Raw genomic sequence first — 23,323 nt, 5'->3', positions numbered from 1 at the left:
CGCCTTCACTCTCAGCCACATCTCGTGACCGTGTTGTTTTTTGCAGCGGTCCCCGGGTCATTATTGAGTGGCATAAGTAACTCTGTGCTCGCCGGACGGAGCAGGTGATTTTTTTCTCCTCATGGCCCTTTGCCAGCGGTGTCAGCTGGGATCCAGGAGCCATCATAGAGGTGGGAGAGCCTGATGTCATTGTCAATGTTCCTGTGCGTCCCGCAAACCGCAGTGCAGAGGAGGCGATGGAGGGCCCCGTGCAAGCTAATGTGCCCGCTGCCTCCCCGTGGGTTCCACTTTGCCATGCAGCCATATGGCCGCGCTCCTCCCCTCAGTAATCCCTCACTGGTGTCAGCATCCAACCCAGGAGGGCCACACTTTTGTGTTCTCTGCTGCTCACTCTCCCGCTCTGTCTTTCTCCCCTCCTCTTTTTTCCCTCCCTTCTGTGGCATTCTGTGTATCTCCCTATTGAACCCCTTTTGTCTCATTCTTTCAGCGTGCTAAAGGTTGAAACATTGTTTTTCAACCTTGACAGAAGTTTCAGAGGCCGAGCAGTAATATGCACCCCGCTGAGATAATTGGCTTCCACTTATAACTCATCATAGTTGGTTGCTAATGTGCTGTCCTCAGCGATAAAGATATAATGTTACTGACACACTGTTTTCATGATACCATTATGAGTCCTTTAAATATTCTCTGTACTTACATGGAATCAGTCATCCACATTCTGATTTCTTATCGCTAATTGAGCTCATAACTTCTGTATGGAATAACCAGGAGCGATCCGAGTTGGCTTGCCCCGTTCCACTCATTTCTTTTTCTGCTGGAGTATGGATATGTACCGGACCAGGAAGAAAGAGGCGCAGTTGCTGACAGTCGCTTTTTCAAGTAATGAGACAAGTGATAAGTCAGCCAGCGACCTTGTCTTATTCCCTTTTGCTTTTTCTCTCCCATTCCAATCTGAGATATAGTGTACGCACACCTGCTGGGTGGAGCGCAGATATGTCTTTATGTTCCGCTTGAATAACTTTTGCTTTAACAACCAAAATAAACACTAACAGCTGGACCGAGGTGCTGAGACAATAAGCCGATTCATTAATTAGTGCATCCAGATGACATTAGTTATAATCATTGCTAATGAATTGAGTAATTAATTACAAATTATTCCAGGTTTACCAATGTACACAGCCAAAATAATGCGGGCAGCCAAACAGCCAGGTATATATGCAATTGCAAAAACCCCAGAAAGGCAATACTTTTCTTCTATTACAGTATTCACTCTTACAGTTTGATGCTCTCCGTCAGATTTCATTGTGAGTACTGTAGCTCCATCTCTAGTGACTTGGCTTGGGAACAGAAGGGTCGCCGGATCGGTCACTGCCAAGGTGTCCTTGAACAAGGCTCGAAACTCCCAAATGTTGCCTGGCGCCTGAAAACATGGCAGTTTATTCACTCCTTCGACACATTTCCATAACAAAAATGCATGTGTCTGTGCATGTGTGTATTCAGACCAAACTTGTATAGGTTATGTGCCTGTGTGTATTTGAAATGAAAGTAAGCAAAAAAAGTCCGCCAACTCGCACGGAGTAAATTGCACAGACAGCCGTTAGTAAGATTGATTTCAGTAGCCACTTGTCTGGAAATACCGAAGACGAGAAACGGTTTTGAAAACTTTTGTCACGTAGTGATCGTCTTCTCAATAGAACATCTTTGATAATGTCTTCTGGCCAATCAGAATCACGATGAAGGCGTGGTGTTGTTGCAGGAAGTCCCGACGGAGAATACTTTTGCGGTAGTACATCTCTAATACATCGATACAGCATTACGTGTTGATAGAAATCAACACGTAATGAAATAAGACCCCACGGTTTGATGATTGATAGGTGTGCGGGCTGTCTTTCATTTTGACACACAGAACAATAGGGGCTATCCACCCTTATCCACAATGTAAAGTAATTCACAGCCTCTTCTCTCTTCTCTCTGTGAGGAGCAGCAGGTTCAGCTTTCAGAACAAAGCAACACAAAACTAAAATGGCATTCATTTTTGAAATATGTTGTAATAGATTTATTTATTTTTCTTCTCAAGAGAGTACCAGAATGTGTATTTTATATGTTAGTATTTCAAAAAATAGAATCCCCCCAGACCCCCCTGCAGGGGTTGGGTTTTCAGCATGTCAACTTTTTCACTTGTGGGGAAATTGCAGGATTGGCTCCAGGTAGTGTTCATTTGACGAAATATGTTCGTCAACGACCTTTTTTTCCATGACGAAAACGAGACGATGACGAGACGGCACCGACAGCAGTAAACAATAACTGTAACGAAATCATCATGCAATATCGTTGACGAAAAGTGACGAGACGAAAATGTAGTTTACTAAATAAAAACTATGACAAAATCTCTCTTTACTTTCGTTGACGAAAAATGAGGAGACGAAATATTATCAAAGATAACGTCAAATCTCTGATAGTCAGTTTTTCTCCCAGCAGTTCCATTTCCGGTGCTGCGGCAGAGCAGCAGCTGTTTCTGTGCTGCGCGCGGCGGTACATTTGAATTACACCGGGCAGCGGCACAATGTGAACTGTCAGGAAGACTCGGGTCTAACTAACCTTATTTAACAGAAAATAAAATGGCAACAACAGGGCTTGGGAGCAGTGGTCGCACTCTCGTTAACCGAATACCCCCCGTCAGCGCGAGTGAGTGATACATTGTGCACTCGACGGATAATAATGGATTATGACGGAAATGTTACGATCCTGTCCGTCAAAATGAGTGACAACGAAAAAGTCTAAAGCTACCACTGCTTGGGAGAAAGAAACTATGTGATATTTGGACCCATTTTCGCTACAATGAGGCGGAGAAAAAAAGCGAATGCATTGTTTCATCAGAAGGGAAGCAATGTGGCCATAACACAGCTGGTAAAAACACCACAAACCTGACACAAAGGCATTTGCCTTCATCAGATGGAAAGTGTTTTGACCAACAACTTAAGTATTTCTTAAAGCTATGCAGGGCATGCAAGCGAGCAAACACAAACAAGAACAAACAAACAAGTGAAATGAAGAATAAAATTGAGGTGGTTCATCTTATAATTCAGTCTAGAGAATGCACCAGACAGCATCTAAGACCTGCAAAAATTAAAAAATGTCTAGGGGGACGGAGGCCCCCCAAACCCTTCGATTAAGGGTGCGATTAAAAATGCGATTAATTTCGATTAATTAATTACAAAGCCTCTAATTAATTAGATTAATTTTTTTAATCGAGTCCCGGCTCTAATAATAACGTGTTTTCTTCTTCTTCTTTAAGAAACAAGCTGCCAGTGTTTGCTCCTATTTATCCACAAGAGCATAAGTTAGGTTTAACACTGATGTTCGGTGGTGAGGCCTACCTCCCAGTTTGCATTGCAGTTAGTGCAAGAGAAGTTATACCTTTAAAAACTGGGAAAGAACATTTCTTACGTAGCATTTTATTTTGAAACACAAATGGGCCTTCCCTAAACTGCTGCCATAAGTAAAAGGTAGAATATCATTGTGCGATGTAGCATTAAGATTGTTGCTGTGCTGTGAAAATGGAAAAAAAGTATGGTGTCCTTTTCAGACTGATTGCAGTGTTCACCAATCAAAAAAATGTTTGTTAGACTTCTATTAGACAGCCGTTTGGCACATTGATGAATAAAAGAAAAGTCTTTCTTGGTAGAATTCTTTGGGGGAACTGCAGAGGATATAGGATACAGCTCCAACATACACTAAGAAACTTTATCAACAAAACATATGTGTAAAAAGTAGCTGGAGCAAACACACAGTTTGATTGCTTTCCCTTAGTGTAAAAGCACCACAGCAATGACTTTTTTTTTTTTTTGGATCACATTTCAACTTCAGTGTACATATACATATGTAGTTACATAGTTGTACAGAGTGGTCCGTCTTTCTTTCTTTTTCTTGACAAGACAACAACAATAAGCACACAATAACATGGGGTGTTTTCTTTACAATATAAAACATTGACAGTATAGATCCTTAAATAAAATATTCAAACAGTTAGACAAAAGAAGGGCGTATCGAGGTAATAAACACTTTCCATTTCTCACAAATGTCCTCGAATCTATGTTCCTGGAGCCTCAAAGAGAAGGTTATTCTTTCCATTACAAAGATTTTGTAAATGATATCGTACCAATCATCTATAGATGGGCTGTTTGGTTTGAGCCAATTCTTTGTGATGTTGAGTGCGGCTACACTCAACATCCCAAACAAGTATTTTGTTTTAATATTTGTGGATGTTGAGTGCAGGAAACCAAAGAGGAGTTCATCCCAATTAAAATAAATGTTTTTTCCAAATATGATGACAATTTCTTTATAAACCTTATGCCAAAAGGTATTTACTGCTGGGCAACCCCAGAGCCCGTGGTCATGGTTTGCTTCCTGGGAGCCACCATGAGACCCAGCATGGTGAGACTGCTGAGCGGGCGTGATAAAACAAATCTAGTGAGACTCTTCCAGGCGAACGCTCTCCATGAGGAGGAGCTTGTTATTCTCCATTGGAATTCACAATAGTTGGTCCAGATTTCCTCTGGAATACAACTGTTAGTTTCCCTTTCCCATTTTAGTTTTATGTATATGGTACTTGTTTTTTTAATCTCCTGGAGTCCCTTATATATTCTTGATATCACTTTGAGTCCTGAATCTGTCCCATATGCACCAATAAATACTTTCAGTAAGTTGTTCTCGAACGCCCTCTGGTTCTCTAGCATAGAACTGTGTATGTGGTGGCGTACCTGAAGGAATCTGAAAAAGTCACTGTTATTTAGCCCATGTTGTATTTTCAACGTTTGAAAATTGTTCAGTGTCCCCTGATTAAAAAAAGTACAGTAGGAAGAGAGGCCCCGATCAGCCCATCCCTTATAACTTGCGTCTAGCTTACTCGGGGTAAAGTCGAGATCATGGGAGCACCATTTCAGGATCTTTATCTCTTCAAGCAAGCCACTCTTTGTTATAACCTTTAACCATGTTTTCAGAGTCAGATTGATCCACTTATTACCCGTTTCCATTAGGTTTTTAATTAGTCTTTTATCCCCTAATCGTGCCTGTATTGGAACTGCCCCGGACACCCTCTCTTCAATTTCTTTCCATCTTGCTTGGTAATCTGATTTACACCAACAGAACAAAATCCTCAATTGGGCCGATATATAATAGTCTCTTAAACAGGGCAGTGCAACACCTCCCTTGTTCTTAGCCAATTGAAGAGTTTGAAATCGTATTCTCGGTTTTTTTCCCTGCCAAATGAAGCGCGAAATTAATTTGTCCCATTCGTTGAATTGTTTATCTGTTATTTCTATTGGAAGAGTTTGAAACAAATATAATATCCTAGGCAAGACATTCATTTTAACTGATTCAATTCGTGATTCAAAACTTAATATTGGAATTAAATTCCATCTCTTTGTGTCTTCCTTAATTTTTTTAATCAACAGATTAAAATTCAAGTCATACAATTTTGTAAGGTCTTTTGGGATGTTAACTCCTAGGTATTTGATGTGATCCAGATCCCAGTTTAATTGGATATTCGACTTTGGAATCTGGCTAGGCCTATAATTAAAACTTAATATTTGGGTCTTTTGAATATTCAATTTATAACCTGAGACGGAGCTAAAGTCATCTAGGAATGCTAATAATTTCAAAATTGAGGGTTTGACAAGTGAATTAAAATGTCATCCGCAAATAATGACATTTTATGTTCTCTGCCTTGTATTTTTATGCCAGCAACATTATTTTCCTGACTAACCCCCTGGCTTAAAGCCTCAATACATATTGCAAATAATAATGGACTTATTGGACAGCCTTGTCTGGTCCCTCTTTCCAGTCCGAATGATGCCGATATATCCCCATTTATTTTTATGTTTGCCCTTGGGTCATTATAAAGTGCTTGAATGGTTCTAATAAATGATGGGTGAAATCCAAATTTCTGTAATGTTCTATACAAGAATTCCCAATTGACTCGATCGAAAGCCTCAATAATACTGCCTCAATTTTATTTTTAGTTATATGTTCAATCACATGTAAGGTTCGCCGGATGTTATCTTGGGTCTGCCTTTGCTGAATGAAACCTGTCTGGTCTAGACTTATTATCCGGGGGAGGATCTTATCAAGTCTCTTTGCTAAAATATGGGTACAAATCTTATAGTTTTGATTCAATACACTTATCGGACGATAATTCCCACATTCAAGTTTATCTTTACCCTCTTTTGGAATCGGGGAAATCACCGCTTCTTTCCAAGAAGGGGGGGTTACTCCCGTTTTAAGCACATGGTTAAATGAGGCCTTCATCATAGGAACCAGTAGGTCTTTCATCTCCTTGTACAACTCAGAGAGAAAGCCATCAGGTCCTGCTGCCTTATTAGGTTTTCAGTGTGATATTGCCCTCTTGATCTCTTCATCCGTAATTTCGCTAGTTAGGAGCTTATTCTGTTCTTCCCCGACTTTAGGCAGGTTTATCCTTTCAGAAAAAACTTCCATCTTTGTTTTATCTATTTCAGGTTGAGTATATAATGTTTTATAAAAGGTCTCAAATGATTGTTGTATATCCTTTATTTTGCAATGGGTAGAGTTGGTAGTAGGGTCCTTTATTTTATAAATTGTGTTTTCTGCTTGTTGTTTCTTCAATTTGTAAGCAAGTAATTTAGCAGATCTTCCCCCAGCTTCATAATATCTTTGTTTTAGAAAAGTCATCTTTTTTTTAATGTCGTTTGAATAGATTTCATTCAACTCATTCTTTTGCCTTGCTATCTCCATTTTTGTTCCTTGATTCTGTGTCTTTTTATGTTCGTTCTCTAATTTCTCCAATTCTGTTTGTAACCTATCCAATTTTTCTTTTCTCTGCTTTTTTAAACGGGAACAATAGCCTATAATTTCCCCCCTAAGAACAGCTTTGCTTGCATCCCAGAGAATCTGCGGTGACACTTCGCCGTTATCATTTTCATCTAGATACATTGTAATGTCCGTCCTTATTTGCTGCCTCATTTGATTTAACATCCCTGTGTTTAGCCTCCAGATTGTGTTTTTCTTGTCAGACCCTAATAATACATTTATATATACCGGAGTGTGGTCAGATAGATCCATGGTCCCAATACTGCAATTTTTCACTCTACAGTATGTAGGTCTCTTTGAAACACAAAGAAATAGTCAAGCCTAGAATACACAGAGTGTGGGTGAGAAAAGAAGGTATAGTCTCTCTTTGTCGGGTTCAACTCCCTCCATATGTCTGAGAGTCCCAGCTCTTCCATCATTAATTTTATATTTATTGTGGTTTTTTTCTCTCCTGAGTAATGCACTTTTGATGTGTCCAGGGTTGGGTGGAGTCTAACATTATGGCCCCCCCCCCTCAAATGAGGATGCCCCGGGCCTCAGCAATTAATAACTCAAACATTTCTTTATAGAATTTCCATTGAGAGCCAAGAGGGGCATACACATTCAAAAAAGTAACTAGAACTCCCTCCAGATTCCCCCTAACCAGAACATATCTCCCCTCTTTATTTTTCTTTTCATATGTACACTCAAAGTTTAGTTTACCAGTGATCAAAATTGCAACCCCTCTCCTAGACCCTGGCTGCAGGAAGATGAGTACTGATTATCTCCATTTCTTAAGTTTGTCATGCTCTATTTGTGTTAGGTGAGTCTCTTGGAGGAGAGCCACCTCTATTCCCTCCCTCTTCAATTTCGACATAACTTTGCTCCTCTTGATTGGGTTTCCCAGGCCATTTACATTATACGTAGCTACTTTAACTGACTTGGTATTTTGCATGGTTTGTCTTTAGGTATATCTCAAGCGCCTTCACGCTTCTATATATCACATATATCGCACCCATGGTGCTACAAGGAACAGTAGCAAGAACAGAATCGTTAACCAATAACAAGTTAACAAACAAAAGAAAATCACAATCAAAGATATCAACGTTGACTTCCAAGATGACGGCCTCTTTAACGGCCTTGTGACTCTGATGGAATGTGAGTGTAGGGGGGAAATCTCTTCCTCCTAGTAGTGAAAGAGGGCCCCCTTCAGCCTTTACGCTGATACGTAGGTCCATAGTGTCCAATCGCAGGCGTCCCGACCTCAAATCTATCATTTAATTGCCATTAACATTACCCTTCTGAGAAGGTTTAATTTTGGAAAATAGGATCGAGAATTGAGTCTCTCACAAAATTACACAGCATAAACTCTCTGTGGTTTCTAGAAGTAACATTATCATTTTAACTGAATGTTTCTATTAGAGCAGCAGTACTCATCAGGTGTCCTGACGGCGGTATGCATGGCGCCGTTCCTTAAAGCCTTGATTGGCGCGTGTAGTGCCCCGGTTTCCTCGCTTTTCACTGGATCGCCAAGTCATCCGGCTGATCTGGTCCAAAAGGGAGGTTGTCTTTTTCACCACGGTCACCGGTGCATAGTCATGGTCCAGTTGGATCCTTTTCCCTTGGAAGTCAAATCTTTTTTTCTGCCAAGCTCTTTTCAGGACATATTCCTTCACCGTGTAGCTTGAAAACTTAACCACGATTGATCTCGGAGGGGCTTCATTCGGGGGTTTCGGTGCCAGCGCCCGGTGCGCCCTCTCGATATTTAGGGCGGTGGAGGGGGGAAGCTCCAAGCTTTTTGTCAGCAAATCTTCCACGAAAGCAATTACTGATGCCGTGCCTTCTTCGGCTCCTTCTTTTACGCCGTGTATTCTGACATTTTCACGTCGCGATCGCCCCTCCAAATCAGTCAGCTTTGCCTCCGTTTGCATCTGAAGCTTTACCAGCTCCGTCAGAACGTCCTCTGATGACTGGATTCTGTTATCAGCACCGTTTATTCGCTCCTCTGCTTCTTCCACTCTTTTGCCGATTTTAATAATGTCCTCTTTTATGCCGCTCAGCTGTTGACCGAAGTATTTTCTAAGTTCTCGTAGCTCCTTCAAGATTAAAGCCAAGTTGGATTCACCGTTCGGCTCTGATTCAGAGTCCGGCTGTGTGTCGTCCATGTTGCTAATGCTGCTAGCTCGAGACAGTTGACCTCCTTTGTTGGAGCAATACTTTTCTTACCCCTTTTAGACATATTACGTCGCCCGCCGTGTATATGCTTGCTGTAAATACTTTCCTGGTTATTCGAGTTAAAAACGGGCAACTTTGAATTCTCACTATCGGAAGCCTGTCACGCTATGCTGCGATCCCCATGCCTGCTAGACCGGAAGCCAGCAATGACTTCTTATCACCAAAGACGGAGACAAAATCAATAAAGGAATGAACCTGCAGAGTACCGCTTTAACAAAGATACCCCTGATGAGACCCTCTACTTGTAATGGGAAGTTTCTCATCAAAAGAGAAGGACCTTGGCTCCTTCCTTTATCTGATTGTCGTTTTTAACTGCCTCTGGTGGCTTTTTGAGTCGCTGTAAAAACCTCGCAGCCTGTCGAGCCCATACACAGTTATTGAACAGCTTGAGTCACTGCTCACTGTCAGCGAGCAACTTGATTTCTGTTTCCCAGAGGAATGGAAATGAAATTATTTTTGCGCTCAGTAAGATGTGTGATTGACACAGCCCACGGAACGCACACACTTCCTGTTTCTTCTATGCTTTGCAACGTCCACATTCTTCTCATAATGTTATTATTCCGTATTTGTTTCTTTTTTATTTACTATTGATTATTCATTACATTTTTTGCTGAAAAGTTTATTATATTTTGTCTACACTCTCCCGCTCTCTTGGAGATGATCTGTTATATTACTTTCTATGTAGTTATCATCTGTGATGGTACAAATAATTGCACTTTGTCACCATTTCAGATCATATTTTGTCAAATTCTAAAGGTAGCTTTATCACCTCCAGTGGGTAATACACAGAGGGGACTGTCTGACAGCATGTGTGTGTGTGCGTGTGCGTGTGCGTGTGTGTGTGTGTGTGTGTGTGTGTGTGTGTGTGTGTGTGTGTGTGTGTGTGTGTGTGTGTGTGTGTGTGTGTGTGTGTGTGTGTGTGTGTGTGTGTGTGTGTGTGTGTGTGTGTGTGTGTGTGCCACTGAATGTCTGCATACGCAGTAGACAGAAACAATCTTATCATATTCATCATCATATTCTTTGTAGAGAAGCTGGCCGGAGCACAGCCAGGAGTGAGTCGGGCCAGAGGCCAACCGAGGAGTGAACATATTCTCACACTGTATGTGCATGAAAGTTCTGGCCTGTGGTTTGGCACACTGCATTCACATCGCCTGGAGCAGTGAGAGGTTGATGCAACCGTACACCTCCTAGTACTAGGAGCAACAGGGAAAAGTAGTGTGCATTATAACAGGAGATCATAAGGTCATCTGAAAGTAGAGCCACAAGGTTATGGTCCTCCTCCAGATAGTGTCTATAAATAAACCACAGATGGGTTTATATGCAATGGTTGTTATGCAAATTAAGATGAATCCAACCAGAAAAACGCTCACACTAAGTAGAACATTTACTCGACTGTTATTACCGTATGTATCAGGAAAATTAAAATAAATAAGTGAGTAAGTGTGGACGAATGTAATGGTTTGCAAAATGTGTAGAACTATGGGAAATTGTTCATGAAAACGTAGATAATGGTCTTGTGAGTCATTTAAAGCAACCTTATTATGCTTTTCCGGGTGATCCCCTGTAATGTGTTCTATAGGTTTTTGTGCATGTAAATGTTCTGCAAAGACTAACATCCCAATGTTCCTTCAAGAGGGAGTTTAAATAAATGGCTGGGAAAATATACCTGTTACCAAATCTAAACCCAACCCTAACCCATAAGGCCACATCTCTCCATCCAGAATCTTACCCTAACCCTGTGTTTTTGATCAGTTGCTGGCCTTTCCAGATCAAATCTCCTTGCGTATAAACTGTGTAACCTTCCATGTTTATTTTGGTACAAGAACATGCAACACTTGGGGTTCTAGCAGGTTTTGCAATGTTTTCTACCAACAGTTATTCAGGGTTCTTTATGGTGCATTTACTCACACGTTAGATGTATATCAATTCCTGACGTTCCAATACTAAAACATTGGTTTATGTTGATGGACACTATCTTTATGTGTTATTTGTCCAGTATGTGTAGCTTTTATTTAATGCTTAGGGTTTTCTAAGTAATCATGGAGATGAATCTGTTGACATAGGCTATGTAGCTGCTAAGATTTAAGCACTTATAGGGTTTCTCCAAAAAAAAAGCTAGACGTAGTAAATTATTTCAGTTTTTTAGTGTTTAAAATAGCTTGAACAAAATCTGAAGATGACTGTTGAAAAGCATCTTAACAGGTGGGTCTGCCTTACCAGCGTGTTTGCCTGGTACTGTTCTAAACCATGATTCAATGTAATTACTTTGCCTATAGTTAAGTGAATTGCCTGGCGTATTTTACATAGCAGCCACTGGTTTCAAGTGACGGCAGAAGATGTCACCCTATGCTGCAGAACAACGGGGAAGTAACTAACTCAATCACCACACTAATACACTACCCATGACCTTTATTTCTAATTCTATTACAGGACAATCTTCGTGGAGAAAAAAGTCTGAAATGGATGGATCAAGTTGCCTTTCCAGAGTCTAAATTAGTCTTACCTTTGCTGAATTTAATGAAGGTGGTCAAATGCAAATGTGGGACTGTGGGCTGTGTGAGAGTGTGCTCCGTTGTCTGTCTGCCGTGGTGTGATGATGGATAGGGCTGCCAGCCGACTGGGGTTTCACTAATACTGGAGCCGCTGTAGAAGGAAGGGGAGGGTCACGTGTGTGTGTGTGTGTGTGTGTGTGTGTGTGTGTGTGTGTGTGTGTGTGTGTGTGTGTGTGTGTGTGTGTGTGTGTGTGTGTGTGTGTGTGTGTGTGTGTGTGTGTGTGTGTGTGTGTGTGTGTGTGTGTGTGTGTGTGTGTGTGTGTGTGTGTGTGTGTGTGTGTGTGTGTGTGTGTGTGTGTGTGTGCTGTGTGTGTGTGTGTGTGTGTGTGTGTGCCTGTGTGTAACTGCATGTTGAAGCTGAACAGATTTCTAGTAGGACTGTTTATTGTACACCTGGCTCACAAGTGTAAAAATGGTGCTTCCTGTATTCGGCTGAATGGCTCTTCACTGTCAATGGGGATGATGAAGGGCTTAATCACTTTTGAGTTTCGACTCAGTGCTAAATGAGTTAGAGTGGGAAAATATTGGTCTGGCATTGATATCAACCAAAAGGGATGCAGTTCAGTCGGATGTTTGTGTTTCACAGCAGTGCTTCAGTGTTTACCGCAATATATTTGCTTTGGTAGAGTTTCAGCAATCCAACTGCTTCGATGATTGGATTATAACTGTTTTTTAGCCTTGTAGATTTGAGGTTTATGTGCTTCAGTGTTTCCCCTGTCCATATCTGGTGTTTCAGCTTCCTGGGTCTCACACACTTTGCTGAATGACCATGCAGAGTTGTTTATGTGTTAATGTTGCCTTAGAATGCATTCATATGATGCGTGATTTGCTCTTTGCTCACCGCTGAATGGACGTAGAGCCTTGTGGTAAAAACAGCCAGTTAAGTTTTTCTTCTTCGGTTACCTCCCCTGATAACTTGCGCTGCTTAGCACAGCTGTCCTCTTATTGGTTGTGCGTTGAAAAGTCAGCGCTAAAAGAGGCCGAAATTGATATAAATCAAACTTTGAGTGCAACTCTCAGCAACAATTTCAAGCGACGCCAAAGGTTGCGCTTCCGCCTAGTCAGCGTCACCGCTCTCTCCATAAAAACGGCAAAGTCAGAGCCTTTACTGCATATAATGTGAATGTAGCTGTAACTGAACCACAGTGACACAATCAGAAAATGACATGTTGTTCCTTTCCTTCACTTTTTTGTTATTTTGAAAGCCAATCCAGCTCTTCACTCACACTATAGCTTCTTCTCCCAATGCTGAGTTCTCCCTATCTTTCTCTTTGGCCCGTTGGATGCTGTGATTACAAACTCCAACCGTAACCAGAGACGCGGGAAGTCAGTCAGAGTTGGGGCAAAACAATCAGCGGCAAAACTGTGACGGAGGGGGTGCTAGTGGAGCCTCGCAGATGGGGGTGCTGCAGCCCCCTCAGCACCCCCCCTTCCCGGTCCATGACCGTAAAATACTTGATTTACATAATTTTGTGTACCAACATTTTTAGTTTTAACCCAAACCCATATCTTATCCTTTAACTCACCAAGCACATAAGCGTAAAAACTGTTATCTTCAATTCACAATATGTTTAAAACCTTGAGTGTTCATTCTCAATCTTTGCTGGGAGAAGTAGATATACATTTTTCTTTTGGGAAGCTTTTGAATGGTTTTGATAGAATCTGATAACGGGCTGATAACATTAGAAAACATGGACCAGTTGTTTAAAGGAAGATTTTTTTTTTTAAATCACGGATGGAGTCAAAGTTTCCGCTTCGCAAAAATAATGCAAAAATAATTCATTAGTAGAGTTATTTAGTCAAGTAGAGTATTGCCACTGCTCACATCCTGTCTTATTTACATTTCTGACCACAATCTTTTCCTTACCCTGTTGTATTTGCCTAAACCGTTGAGGTGGCAGACAAGGAAACAATGATATGAATCATTTTTTTTGTAATAGTCATTTGCAACAATTTTCGGATGGCACTTATAAATGATGTTGTCCTGCTGATAGGGAAGTTCAATCATGCTCACAAGTGTCACGATGGAAGGCAATGACAAATCACCTAGTTCGTCATTTAGTTTGGAGGAACAACCTAAATGTTACTGATGGCCTCACAATGGAAGAACTTTCCTCAGTGTGTCATTTATGGGGGTCAATGTGAAACGCTTGTATAAGATGTTAAGTAAGCTAATAAATGTTGCACTAGTTTTACAGATATGTACGTTAATGCATTACGGAATAATTGATGTGTGGCTTGTCCTTTTTTTTTGGCACTAGTATTAATGTGTCTTTTCACTCCTGCCACCACAGGCATCCAGGGGGTACTGTATATTTCTCAGATAACCCTTCCCCTCATGCATGACCCGGAAGCACTTTGACAGGAAGCCCCCAGCAGGCTTGGGTTGCCGGCGGGCTGCGGCGCCTGGCTCTCGGTAAACAATCTGCGTGTTTGTGTGAGCGATAGGCATGTCGTTTGTTTTGCTAATGGGTGTTTTTCTCCTTCACACTCCGCGGGGAGTGCTATCTAATGAGCCGCCCACCCGCGCTTTCCCTCCTGCAGCCCCTGTGCCCTGAGTGTGCGGCTTTAACCCCGGTGCAGAGGAGGATGGATCACAGGAGCTGGGGCCACACACACACACACACACCCACACACACACACACACACACACACACACACACACACACACTGAAACACCCATTTGCAGAGGCCGAAAAAGAGAAGACACGTATAAACTAAACACACACACTGAAGAATGATCTAAAAATATGCTTTATGGAATATGTTACACATGTTTAAAAATGTATGAGCTAATGCAGGGAAAACATACCCACGTGAATATCCAGATGTGACCATTCCCGGGCTAATACACAAAAATCTTGTGTGGACATGCATGAACTGACACGATCCGGGTAGCTCAGCTACATAGCGCTCTAATGCACAGAAGAGGACGTTAAATATACATGTGAACCTTTGGAGCCAGGGCAGCGGGTTCTCAGTAACATATCACACAGGGGGGTGTCACGCAAGGCTGTAGATGAAGGCGGTGCACTGATCAAAGCTACGGCCATATGTAAGTATGCATGTTTATGTGCTTCCTTTAAGGTTGGGTAACTGATCGGATAACATGTTCCAGCTTTTACAGTACGGCACCGAATATGGTTTGAAGTAGATTATAATTGCAAAAGAAAGTGAACCCAGTCATCTTTTGAGATTAGTGTTTCTCCACTGAAGCTGCTGGATGTCAGCTGTGTTCATGTCAGAAAGTCTCCACATTGATTTCAGAGTTGTAGAGTGTTCAGAATTTCCACCAAAGTGCATTTTGTTTGTGGACAACATGCGTAAGAGTAGTTCTTAGTCATGTTTGAACACATGATGGGATTTAAATGTATCCAGTATAGTTATTACTTAATAGAGCTTGAACGCATTTTAACGTAACTCAGATGTTCAGGACAATCTCTATTAGCATTAGCTGTTGGTAGGGTGACCAGATGTCCCGCGTTGTGCGGGACTGCACATCATTTTCACGACTTTTGGTGCGTCCCTCAAATTGAGACGATGTCCCGCATATTTCAGTTTGATTGGCCAAAACGCTTTTCTGCGGAGAAAGGTTCGCTGACGCCCGGCACCGCCCTTTATTATTATATGTTTTAAACGGCATCATGTAAGTTGCGCTGACAGGCGACAGAGGTCCACAGTGTACTCAACCCCCGGTTGACAGTTCAAGCGTCGACATACATTTAGATGTCCCACATTGTCCCACACAAACATACTCTCTGTCCCACTTGTGGCTTTCTGGCACCTGGTCACCCTAGCTGTTGGCTACATTGTTTTAGCCTAACATGACTGTGATACCCGCTGGGTGCTAAATGATAACATTAATTAGATGTCCTCTTGCCAATTCGAAAACAGATTTGCTGTTCATAATCTGCGCACCGCTGATTGGCGAAATTACAGAACCGCGAACCAGAGTTGGTGTAAAAGGGGTGGGGGTGTTTAGGTAATATTTTGTTTAGACTCTGATGCTTTATATCTATTGTATACAGTCTACTATTTGTATTAAGGACTAAATAACATGAATTAAAAAGCATAATACAAATCCAACCATGTGAAGAGTGATGAAAAACATTATGACCAATGTAATCTTATCATATTGTACACTTTACTTTTGCCTCTCAGTAATGTGCGTTCTACCAGAAACACACTGCCATATAAAATAACATCACTGTAAACATGCTCCATGTATGGTGGCATATGGATGTCACCATCAGCACCTAAGGCATAGGTTTTGATGTGCACACCATGCTATATTCAGATTAGTGTGACATCATATAAAATGCATTTAGATTTGCTAACCATCTGGAGGCAGGCTGAAACAGGTGTTCCTCCAAAGTGGAGGCGCTCCCTCAACCCAAATCTCTGCATCAATGAGAAAACATATCAATAGTGAATAGCACATAGGAGCAACAATCCTAAAATTGCATGCAGAAATAATCCACTGCCTCCTCGTCTTAAACAAACTCCTACTGAATTGCTGTAGCGAGACATTCTTGTATTCTCAATTCTGAATGTTGTCTTATTCAGACACAATATAATGTTATATTTGCATTTGCTCATTTTTAGTATTATCTCACAGAATAAAACACCAAAAGACACTTGCGTTTGAAATAAATTCAAGTCGTACAGTGAATATGCTTCATTCAGCTCAGTTTGCCTCCTGGGGTGTCTATATTCATATGTCAGAGGATGAGCAGCACCAAAGTCATCACGGATAAGGCGGCTGAGACAGACAGGGGCAAAGTGCTGTGGGTAAGAAGAAGAAGGAACAGCTTTCCTGTGAGCACTGAGGGCATATGGGCCTTCTGTAAAACAGTGGCACAAAGGAAGGAAAAACTATATTTTTTTACACCATATGCTCCTGTTCCGCACAGGAGCCTCGCCTGAATGGGATATGAGGTCCAGAGACACTGCTGGTCCAAGCAGAGCAGGTGTGCTTCCGAAGCTTTCAATCACACACACACACACACACACACACACACACACACACACACACACACACACACACACACACACACACACACACACACACACACACACACACACACACACACACACACACACACACACACACACACACACACAGACTGCTGTTTACACTCTGCAGAGTCATAACGCAACAACTCTCAATATAGCAGCTGCCCAGATTGGCCATCTCGAGCCGGGACGCTGCATACGTTACACTGTTAAGCAATTTTCAGTGAGGGTATGAGGCAATATCAGCAGAGAAATATAAGGGCGGCTGTCAGTACTGCTGCCTCTGCTGACTTGGTTAGTAATATGGTCCACTTAATAACTGAGGGACCCTGATGATAGTAATGTAGGTCAGTCATTCGCTACAACGCTTTGGTCCTGAGCAACTTTTGTCTTTATGACTGCACGTCACGTTGTCATTACATTTTCTTCAGATGTTCATGCTCCTCAGACAGTTATGCTACCAATAAGACACTTCCCATTAAGGTCACACCAGAAGATTTTCTCTCGTACTATCCTCAGGTCAAACTAACCATTATTTATACAAGATGTCCCCAAACAAAGTCTAATGAAATCACCTCTTGGTTTTTAGTTAAAGGTCCCATGTCATGGCCATTTCCACTGATCATAATTCCATTGTTGAGGTCTACTAGAATAGATTTATACTGTGCAATTTTCCAAACTCACATTGGTTTCGCAGACAGCATCTCTGTAAAGTATGTGTATTCAGCAGTATTCACTCTCTCCACTAAACGGCTCGTTGCAGCTCTTGCCCCCCCCTCCCTGTGAGCCCAGTGTGCTCCGATTGGTCGGGACCAATTTCGCCGCGATCCCACACTGTCTGTTATTAGCCTGCAGCCAGGGAGGAGAAATCAGCTGAACTGCCTGCACTGAGTGTGTGAGGAAGTCCGTGGATTTGTCAATTTGCACCAATCAGCGGGGGCTTAACGTAACGGCTCCGCGGACGTAACGTAACGGCTCCACGGATTGGTCCATTTCGTTCCGGGGACGACATGACATCATGATGTACCCGGAAGAATCAAATGGACAGTGACGTATCTCCAACGAGGCGTTTTGGGGAGGTATTTTCTGTTTTAGAGTTTTACTCGCTACATGGTGTACTTTGAGGGTTTTGACTCTGCAGACCGTTTACATGCATAAAAACCTTCATAACACACAAGGGGGCGGGCAATAACCGGAAAAGCATGACATGTGACCTTTCACCTGTTAAACCCCATGCCCCCGCGGCAAAACTGTGTCTCAGGGATTCTTAACATTTAACAACATATTAATGTGTCATACCCACTTAACGGGAAAAAACTCAGCTAACTGACGATATGAACAATTTGTACCGAAACAAAACACAACTCTAACGCCGAGCCTCTGAATTAGCACTAAGCGAAAGAGGGCTAACGCACTTAGCACATAACTCACGGTAGCTATATTTTATACTTCATCGGATCTGCACAAACTAGATATCATATGAAAGCTGAGATTCCACAGATTCCAATGGTATACGTATCACCACTGTGTGACTCACGGCAGCAAAGGCAAGCAAAGACAACACACAACTTCACTTTACGGGGCCAAAATGGCAAATACATTACATTACATGTCATTTGTTAGACACTTTTATCCAAAGCGACTTACATACATTCAGTACTGTGGATAATCCCCGGAGGAGCAATTTGGGGTGAAGTGTCTTGCCCAGGGACACAACGACATGCTGACTGCAGTGGGACTCAAACTTGCTATGCCCTGTTTCGAAGTCCAGCACACTATCCACTGAGCCACAGCCTCCCTAACTCCCTAAAATATGTCTTACCTTTGCTGTTTTCTGATCAGAAGTTGTGTTCAATGGCATTAAAACGCATACAAACGCTGCTGAAGGTTAATCCAATGTCTCTGTGTCACTTTGAAATGATTACTGATAATTCATCATCATATGGCAATAAGCCTATTTTCAGTTTTCAGAGCGTAACGTAGCTTTCGGTTTGGGCAAACTGCGTGCGCATCACTCTCACTCCTCAATGGTAATGTGTAGGTGGATTTAGGAACTCCCCCTCAATTATATTGGCTCTCACGGTTCAAAAGAGGTGTCAATCACCCAAATCGACCAATGGGTTCCAGAGATATGGCAAATCCACCCAAATGACCCCAGAGGTGGGTTTTCTTTTTCTAAACCTCTCTAAAAAGGTCATATTTCACTTGTTTTGCATCAATCTTGATACAGGGTACTTATTATATGTTATAGTTTGGATTCCTAAATCTTTGATGTCTACTATCCCATCAGTCAAGGGTGATTTTCACTATAAATAATGGGTTTTATTTGGACGGAAACTATAATTATAATTATGTTCAATCTGAATGTACTTTAAAATAAAAACGTCTATATTGATTCTGACTTTTCTACATCCAACTCACAGGTTTATCATTGCTTTGAGAAAAAGATTATTAATTTACCCCTTTTAGAAGTGAAGATATAGTCATTTGTTCTGGGAATGTCATTTTCCGAGCCTGAGACCTGAAAAACAGGCTTGGGGCTTAACAGGTTAAAGAAAGTATGGTAATCATTAGGTCCAAAACTGAAATATATTAAAGTTGATATGATATAAGGTAGAAAAAAAGGAGCACATCTTCGCATTCAGAAGCTGGGACCAGAGAATGTGTGTTATATTCAGTCGATGAATAACACATTTTTTCTGTGTTCAACGTAAGTGGACTTACTGTTAGAGATCCATCACAGTTAGGACAGTTCCATGAAATATGTTATTGTGTCCTGGTGCATGCGTGTGTCATGTGTGCACTGAAGCTCATCCCTGTGTGTGAGCAGCAGGCTGGATGTAGCCTCTTGGGTAATTAACGTATCTGAGGAATGGTCCGTCTTCCTGACCCCTGACCTCAGTAGTTGTCTTCCAACATTATCTTCCCCCCTTCCATTTCCCCTCATGCCTCAACATCAATGCTGACATCCCCTCGTGACTCTCTGCCAAAGAAAATAACCAAACAGCCTCTGATCCACGGGTAGTAGCATCAGAGCTAATTTGCTATTATGCATGATCTTCCAGTCATTTGTTTGGCTGAGTGACTACACAGTGTGTGTTACGGTCTGCTGGCTCTGTCTGCCGAGTCCTCCTGCCGTCAGGTGAATGATGGAAATCATTTTCATCGGATGAATCAGGCCGAGCATCAAGCCTTTTCCTTTTTTTTTTGTCTCCTGGCTTATTGTGTAATTTTCTGGGGCCTGGTTGGGATTTACCTTCAGCTTCATTTCGCTCTCGAGGAACCTGCTTCAGATCTTAAGTGGAATCACTCATCCGGATCCCCATCGTTGCTGTGGTCTCTAGCCTGAGTGGATGGCTAGTTTGAGAGAGGTCGCTGGAGGTTTCTCTCTCTCTCTCCTGTTTCCCTGTCTCACTACAGCCGGATAATTAGCTGCCGACTGTCAGATAATTAGCCAGGCTGCATCTAATTTTGGTCACAACCTCGGACAATAATGGTCAAATGAAATCAATGGTGGACAGAAATGTGTGGAATTAGCCAAGCAGCATGTGTTCAATTGGCTCATTCCAAATGGTATGTCCTAATGAATGAGTTAGGTGCTTTGTTTTAATGTCACATCGTCCGAGTGGTCAAATGTTTGTATGTCGTTAATGCATTTTACAACGTTCCCTCGCAATTTGAAACAGCCTTGTTATTGTTACATATTTCAAACTGTGTCACCAACTGAGGTGTTGAGTGGAATAAATGGATAATACTGAGATCCATTTTGTAGACTGAAACTGAAAACTGACTTTAGTTTTTCAACCAAAACACACTTATGTACGGGTGTTCTGAACATATTGCAGAATAGCTTCCTGAGTCGAGCATTTTGTCAAGAAAATGATCTTCTCCAAGAGGCTCGGGGTGCCTGGGAGTGCCGTTAAGTTGAGTAGCCAGTGTAATAGGCAGGTGTAACTGAGGAAATATCCCACCTTCCAACCCCCACTGATGCCTCCCAGTGCCAGCCGGGGATTTGGGTTAATGCAGAGTTAGAAAGACATTCAGTAGAAATGGAGGATAGGAGGCGTATATCATCATGATGCACCTCGGTGTGATGACAGCAGCACTGTATGTGACAGTAAATCCTTGATACTTATGCATCATTTTTATATTTCCTGCACACTGACGAGTGAGGGAAAGTATAGGCAGTAATACAACAATTTCTGCTGGAGCATCAGTCTCTGAGAGCTAAAACACTGGCACTCTAGTGTTTAGGGGCAGATATGGCTGACTGCAAAGCAAAGGAAAACTCACTGCCAGTCCCACTGATTCATGCACACTACACACTGTCTTTGACTTAAGATAGTAGGCTATTATAAATACTGTTTCATGACGTAGTGATTAGTTGAATTTATCTAGAATTTTGCAGAAAGACTGAATCAAAAGCAGAACTTTTAATTGCATGTTTGCTATTTGCTCATTAAATAAGTCATTCAGCTAGTAAAAAGCTTTAAAATACTCACTTATTAAATCCTAGACTATCAAAGACCAAAGTGCCAAATTGGTTGACTAAGAGTGGACAACCCTAGTTCCAACGCTGTATAATGACAGATTATTAACAACATTTTACCTTCCAAAGATAATTTGTCTAAACATTGCAGTTGCACAACACCTAGCCCAATGGCGGTACCGCTGATTCCTGCATACTGCTTCCGGTAGGGCTGTCAAACGTAAATGGTTTTGATTACTTGTCGATTTGTTGATTTGAACAACACATCTGGTTTATGCAGAATCATGCAAAAGCAACACTTTAAAGTGTGTGTTTTCTATAGATTTGCTCATACAGACCTTTTAAATCAGTCATTAAGCATGAAAAAAGCTACTATACCTTAAATAGTAGACGACCAAATCAACCAATTAACCGACCAAGAGGGAGCAATACTAGATTTTTGCCATCATTTATTTGACCCTTCTTCTGGTTTGACCGCCTGAAGTAAACTTGGCTAAAGTGTTGAGTTCTGAGAAAACCTGTTGTAGTAAGCTTGCTGAAAACAATGTTAGTACAACTGACAGAAACGATTGCCAACACTACAAGACCCAAGGTTTAATGCATTTAGAATAATCATGTAAGGTAGTGGTGTTTGCATCATGTCATGTTCATGTCCAATATGTCCTCTGGCTCAGTGATTAGAGAGTGTGTTTGGATAAACTGCTGCTGGACCAGCGTCTTATCCAAATTCCTGTCATCGTGACGGAACCCCAAAGGGTCTCGTTTGGCCGACAGTTCTCCCTTCGGCTTTCGTGAGATTTCATCATCTCCTCTAGCCCGTGAGTTTGGGGATCTGGTGGATGTTGTGCACGCGCCAATGCACGTGCATGTGTGTGTACCTGTGTGTTGTGTATGTGTTTCCCTTCTACACTTCTCTGTGCACTTTCTTCCTTCAAATCTTTTACTGGGGAACTTTGGTGACATTAGTATTCCAACAACATCGCAGGGGTCATGCGATCTACGCCCCGCTCCCTCCCAGCAGTGCATCTCGTTGCCCCCTCTTTCCCCCTTTCTTCCCCCCTTCCCTCCCCTTTCTCCATTTTGTAGGCTGCAGCACTGCATTAACTAGAAGTACGAGGAACAAATAAAAATAGATGGGCAAAGTTGTGAGATGTGAGCCCTGGTAGCGGCCCCTCTCGTCAAAGAATATTATCCCGAACACCCCTCCCTCCTCGCACCACCTCACCCCTCCCATCTTTGGATCATGGCAGTAATTCAATTGGGGATAGACAAGAGCAGGATTTTCTTGATGCTTTTTTCCCTTTCCCTATAAACGGGTTGTCTGCCTGTCAGCATTGATAATGCTAGCTGGTGCACACTGCGGCTAACTCTTCCCAACCCGCGCTGCCATTCTCCATACTGCTCCGGCATTGAGGAGCTTCTCCATGATTTACTCTATGCTTGTCTGCCCATCTGGCTTTTTGCTCATTGGCTCTGCCTCCAGAGGACCGGGGCCGCCCGTCTCTCATTCTCTCCCGCTGATCTGTTTTTCTGTTTGACGATCTAAGCATTGTCCATCTGATACGTCTGTGTGTCAAGGCTATCTTATCTATCTGTGGAGATGGGAACGAAATGTGATCTGACGAGAGGTTGGATTGACTGCATGCTACCTTACAGTCACTCAGTCACCCCTGATCTCAGCTCTCTGTTTGAGTATCCGAGCTGATCCATTCTGCATCACATGTGATCAGCGAGGCTGGCTTATGCCATGCTCAGAAATAAGCCCATCCACAGCAGCAGGTAGTCCGAAGCTATTCACATCATCAGTCAGCTAACAAGGAGCCACATAGGCAACTGATGTGCAGGCTGACAGGTGTGATCGACCAAAAACCTTGACACCGAGTGTGGTCGGTTTCCTGTGAGCGCTTCATCTCTCAGATTTTATTCTGACAGTTTCTTGACAGTGCTGACTTCAGAACTGTATCTAGCACTCTAGACACGTTGTTATCATTTTACAAAATGTTGAACATCATGTTAATGGGTGTCAGGAGAATGTGACAAGGTGCGGCAAACATCACAGCTGCACTTAACCAAGCTCCACTTTGAGCTTTTTGTCACTACGAGTCAGAGCAGAGATCCAGCACAGTCCCCTGACATGTGAGGGTGAGAGTTCACAAAGAGGACAAGCGATCCCGATCAGCTGAGAGTTAATGACCAGCAGTGGTTA

General features: G+C 42.2%; 1 protein-coding gene across 5 annotated transcripts in view; it reads left to right on the top strand.

The window, feature by feature from the left end:
- The window catches only part of LOC117451610 (RNA binding protein fox-1 homolog 3-like), a 480,467-nt gene that overhangs the window by 320,209 nt on the left and 136,935 nt on the right, over positions 1 to 23,323 (top strand). The window lies entirely within an intron of this gene.

The sequence above is a fragment of the Pseudochaenichthys georgianus genome, chromosome 8 (assembly GCF_902827115.2).
Source record: "Pseudochaenichthys georgianus chromosome 8, fPseGeo1.2, whole genome shotgun sequence".
Classification (NCBI taxonomy): domain Eukaryota; kingdom Metazoa; phylum Chordata; class Actinopteri; order Perciformes; family Channichthyidae; genus Pseudochaenichthys; species Pseudochaenichthys georgianus.
The sequence above is the reverse complement of the archived record's forward strand: the minus strand, read 5'-3'. Positions and strand labels throughout refer to the sequence as shown.